Genomic DNA, 6302 nt, shown 5'->3' with positions numbered 1-6302 from the left:
CGATGGCCATCATCAATAACTCAAAAGACAACAGATGCTGGAGAGGATGTGGGGAAGAGGGAACACTTCTACACTGTTGGTGGGAGTGTAACCTAGTACAACCTCTGTGGAAAACAGTTTGGCAATTCCTAAAAGATCTGAAAATCGACCTCCCATACGACTCCACAATACCCCTGCTGGGAATATAATCCAAGGAACTCAAATCACTCTATTAAAAAGATACTTGCACATTGCAGCATACTTACAATAGCAAAACATGGATCTAAAGCTGCCCATTGAAAGAATACTGAATTTAAAAAAAATATGGTATATACACATAACGAAATATTGTGCAGTCATAAAGAAGAACAAAAGTATGAAATTTGCAGCAACTTGGATTGACTTAAAAGCTATAATACTGAGTGATCTATCACAGAAACAAAGAACCAAGTGTTACATGTTCTTAATCATTAGCAGACCTTGAACAACTATTGTAATACTATAAGAAAGGGATTGGTAATAGTGGGAAACTGCCAGGGGAGGGCGGAAGCAGGATTGGTAGTATTGGGAAACTGCCAGGAGAAAGGGGGCACACCTCATCAACAAATGTTCCTACATAATGAGCATTTGCATACCTAACCTTGAATTGTACCCCACATATTTAAAATAAAATATATTTTTAAAAGATAATGAAAAAAGAAAATTAACACAACAGTTAAAATCAAAGTCATTTGTAAGTTAATTTTACATTAAAATATCAATTTTATATACATGGAAGCAAAACTCATTTTTCTTGATAATGAAAAGGTATATTGATTAAACTGAAAATATAATATAAGATATATATGTAAATGTAATAAAATACAAGCACTCTATATAACAAATATCTGCTTTCTTAGCAAGTTTTAACATTTATTAGCTTTAAACTTTTTAAAATTTTAATCAATTTTTTAAAATGATATTGTGGGGTATAGTTAAGGGTTAGGTATACAAATATGCTCCGTTCAGGCACCCTTGTTGATAAGAGGTGTCTCCCCGTCCCCAGATGGATATTTACTACCGTTAATCCCATATCTCTTCCCCTCCCACCCCCATAGTTTCCCACCACTGTCAGCCATTTTCTTATAGTATTACATTGGATGTTCAAGGTCCACTATATGAGTGAGAACATGTGATACTCAGATCTTTGTTTCTGTGAGAGATCACTCAGTATTATAGACTCTAGTTCCATCCAGGTTGCTGCAAAATTCATGATTTTGTTCTATCTGGCAACTTAAGCACTATTTGGTCAAGGCTACATAGCCACAAATGATCAGAATCTGGCCTCCTGAGAAAAATTGTCCTGTTATTTTCCTGCTCCTTTCATTACAAAGAGCACTGGGAGTCATCCTGAGATTAAAGCCAAGTGACCAATGAATCTACAAGTAATTGGTAAACAGTATTTTTAGTCATTTTTTAGTTCAGACATAAGGCAGTATAGTATAATAAAATTTCTGACTTGGAAGTCAGTCAGACATAGATTTGAATAATGGTTCTGCCTCCTATTGAGTTTGAAATTTTAGTATTTAATTAACTTTGGGGCTTTTGTTTTATTATAGTATACATTCTGTAATTATCTCTGACCCCAGTAAATATATTGTGTAGTTAAAAGATGAGCATATGCTGAAATATCTTGTGAAATGTTATGTTCTAGGTAATATAAGAAAAGCATACAACACAAACATACAATATTTAGAGTAAAAAGTGATATTTCAAAAAAATGTATCATTAAAGTCTTTGGGTTCTCTGACTTGAATCTTCAACAAGCTGAATATTGGCAGCCACTAGGCATGAGGTTCAAAGTTAAATTAAATATAACCCTTGTCCTCAATAGGATGTAGCACATGTAAACCAGCCAGCATACTGTAATGCAGTAAATTATAGTTGCAAATTATAAAGTTAAATAAATACGGTGGAAAGGTTTGCTTATTACTATGCATATGTATGTTGTGGCTAGTCAGGCAGTGAGTATGTGTAATATAGCAAGAGCTGCAAAACAGTGAAGTCAACAGAGAAAGAATGCTTGAGAACTGAATTAAAATTTGCCATTAGAATTCTGTAATTTTACTCTTTAGCATTTTTCAATGATCTTTCATTTTATCAGAGTGCAGTTTTGTATTTCATGACTATGTTTCAACAGAATTGTAAGTTTCATTAACTCATGTCTGTCTATTTAAAAATAAATTTTATTATGTATATTTAGTGTATATAACATGATGTTATAAAATATATATATTTAGTAAAATGCCTAATCTAGTAAAACCTATTAATATATCCATTATTTTACATTATTTCAGTATTTTCCTCCCTGTGCCTAGAGCAGCTGTAATCCACTCATTTAGCAAAAATTCTTAATATAATACACTGTCCTTAATGACAGTTCCTCACATTGTGCATTCAATCTTTTGACTTGTTCTATCTTGATATCTTTTTTGTAATTTTTATTCTATATCTCCTCATTTCCTGCCCCCAATCCTCCACCCTGGTAACTTCTGTTTTACTCTCTATCTCTATACATTTGAATTTTTTTTACATTCCACATATAGTGGAATTAAATAATTTGTTTTCTGTTTCTGTCTTTTTATTTAACACACTGTCATCCAGATACACCTAAATGGCAAGCTCTTCTCTTTTTTTCTTAAGGCTTAAATAATATTCCATTATAATCCATTGATATATATATCAATCATGGTTTTGCATTCATTCATCCATTGGTGGAATATTAAGTTGTGGGAAAGTTTATTTGGTTGCAATTATAGGACCTAAACTTGGCTACCACAAATTGGGAAAATGGTGAGTCAAAGGAAAAAGGCAAAGTATGAACTAGAATAAGGACTAAAGAATAAGTGAAATTTGGGCAGTCCTTCAAACAAAACATGAGGGTATATCTGATAATGTTGTAAAATTGACCAGTATTATTAGCTTACTTTTTATCATCATTGGTATCAACTTGGAACATTTAACTTTTTTGTCATTTAATCTTTTAAAAAAATTTTATATGTCTACTAATATCAACTTTAAAATCCATTACATTTTGAATAAAATAATCAAAAAATACCATGTTAAATATAAAAATGATATAGTTTTCATACAGGATGTTTATTGGTTTAGTTTTAATATGTAACTAATTAAAATCAATGTGAAGAAACTTACTACACAATAGATAACGGTGGTGTAGCTATAATAAATGCAACTCATGGGTAACAATAATCAATAGTCTAAATAAGTCATTTATTAGCATGCAGCAGTAGGAACATAAGAGATGAGAAAATTAAAAAGAATAACTTACTACTTCCCAATTGAGTTGTAGTAATATTATCATCAAACAAAAAAGTGAATCATCACTATTTTTATTTTTTTATATTTTTGGAAGTTTGAAAGATATATATATATTTAAAAACAGAGAAAAAAAAACCCCAAAAAACAGCTTTGGCATTTTAAAAACCAACAATTATCAATCACTAGAAAGGTAAATATCTCCTCAAGGTCCCAAAGTACAAAACCACAGATCTCCACAGGCTCAAGATCACAAAGGGAGGACGTGCAAATCTGAGGGTGACAACTCGACCCACGTCCCTCTGCAGGCAGTGCAGCCACTTGGGGCCCAGGTCCAGCCTCAGGACTGTAAGGCCTACATGGGCTGAGATGGGACATCACTGCCGAGACTCGCTATTTGCAGTGGATGCAAAAGCCATCCAGCAAAATCCCATTACAAATAAATTAAAGATTATTCAAGAAGAACACATTAAATTAGGAAAAGAAAGGAGTATCTTCTAAAAATGGTCTGTTTCCTGGAACAGAAGAAAAGGAGAAGTGGAAGGAGTTCAGTTTCAAGTATTCGCTACTCGGTTTCATTCTACTGAGTTTGAAAAGCTTACAAAAGTCCACGGCCCTCCCCAACAAGCTCTGAGCATCCACACTTGCTCTGTTTCACTGGCTTCATCCAACAAGGCACAAAGGGTGAGTGCTTCCCAAGGCTCCGTGGCTCCCAGCGGCAGGCTGTCAGCCCCGGTGTCTTGTGCACAGGGTGGCTGAGAGCAGGGCTGTTAGCTCACTCTGACACCGGGATTTTCCTTACTCGTGAAAAGGGACTTGGTTCTGGGCCCACACTACTTATTGTAGATGAGCTTGATAAATTGTGGGCCAGGATGGCCTTGAGGTGAAGCGTGTGCCACAGGTACTGCGGGTGTGTGAGGTCAGTGGAGATGTACAGCAGTGGCATGATGGGCTGCGTGACTATGACCAAGAAGGTGTGGCCCTGGGCGCCAAGGTCAGTTCCACTGGGTCCTGCAGGCAGCCCACCTCTCAGACTTAGACCTTGGCGATCTGGCCGTGGGGCTCCACGATCACATTCACGCCGGGCTTACCCTTAGTTCCGCCAGCACAACCAGTTTGATGTGGTCGTTCTTGTATCGGATGGTGCACCGAGTAGCTGTTATGCAGTAGGCCATGGTGGGCCTGGAACAGGAGGTGGTTGTCCGTGAACTATAGCCCTTGGAAGCTGAGCATCATGTCCTGCAGAATGCCTGGGGTGCCCACCCTCACCAACCCCTTGCAGCTGTGCTTATGCAGGGTCAGCCTCCACAGGTCAGAGTGGCAAGATCTGCTGGACAGATGCCAACAGCTTGGAACACAGGTTCCTGCCAAACATGGAGGCGTGGTTGCTGAAGCAGTGATGTTTGTACCTGAGCATGGCCTCCATCTGGTCTCGCTGCTTGTGGCTCAGGGAGGTGCTGAGCAGTGGGGTTGGCGAACCAGAGAGCAATGTGGTAGAGCGCCAGGTTCAAGATCAGGCGGCAGCACGGATGAGCTGAACCCAGAGGCAGTGGTAATCCTGAAACCACTCAGTCATGGGCATCTCCAAGAACTCCATCCTCTTTGCTTCTCTGCCAAGTCCTGAAGTGTCTTGAGCTCCTGGCTGATTTGCTTTTGAGCACCTGGAGGGTGCCCAGCCCACCCACGTGCACCTCACTGCCCTGCTTGGACTGAAGCACTCACCCCGGTCCCCACTGCTGCCACCACCACTATTGTTTTTTAACAGTAGAGGTAACAATGGTACATACATCAAATAAGAATGACTAAAACAATATGTATAGGAAATAATTTCTAAGGTCATACCATGTAAATAGCAAACTTGCAAGGATTTTCAAAAACATTTGCAACAAATATTTTAAATTATATATTTGAATCAGGGTTTAAAAATCTGAAAATTGATTACTGAAAAATATACATTCTACATATTTTAAATGTTACTATGGCAATAATTTATGTAAAAATTAAATGCAAGAGCACCATAGATATTATTTGGCTTCAAAGCACATCTATATCTACAAAGCATGATATTTAACATATGACCTATTTGTGCTATTTCTGAATTCTTTATTTGGGTTCATTTTTGTCCTCATTATGGATCTTACTTTTATCCTTTCCTTTTTCCCTGTAATTTTCTGTTGAATGACAGATACATTTAATTTTACCTTATGGAGCACTGGCAACTTTTGCATACTATAAATCTCCTTAAGTTTTGTTTTTTCAACAGAATTAAGTTATTTGGAAATAGTTTGAACCCAAGACAAGGCCATAACAGTATTTAGTCCTGAGCTGATTTTTAAATACATTTTTACTGTTCATATTTGAGGTTTACAATACTTTGTTATGTAATACAGATTATAAAACAGTCACTATAGTTGGGCAGAATAAAATATTTACATTCCACACAGGTGCTGTTTTGTGACGAGAGAAGCTAGCATCTACTTATTTAACAAAAGTTCCTAAGAAAAAAAACTTTATTAATTTTAGTCCTCATGTTGTACATTAGATCTCTAATCATGACAACCCCAAATATGTGCTGTTTGTAGTCTTTAATCTGCATCCCCCAATTCTCCCCAGTACATAGCAACCACTGTATAAGTATAAGTGAAATCATGAAATGTTTAATTTCTGTTTCTGACTTATGTCACTTAGCAGAATTTCCTCTAGTTCCATCCATGTTGTGACAAATGACCAAATCTTATTTTTTAAGATTTTGCATTATTATATAAAATAGTAATTTTATATACATATCACATCTTCTGTATTCATTTTTTTGTTGTTGTTGAAGGACATTAGATTGTTTCCATATCTTCCCTATTGTGATAATGCTGCATTGAACTTAGAAGGAAAAATATCTTTTTGAGACAATGATTTTACTTCCTCTGGGTATATACCCAGAAGAGTAATTGCTAGTTCATGTGGTAGTGCTATTTGTAATTCCTTCATGACCCTAATAGGGTTTCTCACATAGG

The 6302-nt window shown here is 36.4% G+C and overlaps 1 pseudogene; it reads right to left on the bottom strand.

Moving 5' to 3' along the window:
• Positions 1-4064: 4064 nt before the first annotated feature.
• LOC103250416 lies at positions 4065-4711 on the bottom strand (annotated as a pseudogene).
• Between the last annotated feature and the right edge of the window lie 1591 nt (positions 4712-6302).

This window comes from Carlito syrichta, unplaced genomic scaffold, assembly GCF_000164805.1.
Source record: "Carlito syrichta isolate Samal-C Ts95f unplaced genomic scaffold, Tarsius_syrichta-2.0.1 Scaffold5933, whole genome shotgun sequence".
Taxonomy (NCBI): domain Eukaryota; kingdom Metazoa; phylum Chordata; class Mammalia; order Primates; family Tarsiidae; genus Carlito; species Carlito syrichta.
This window is presented reverse-complemented; position numbering and strand designations above follow the sequence as displayed.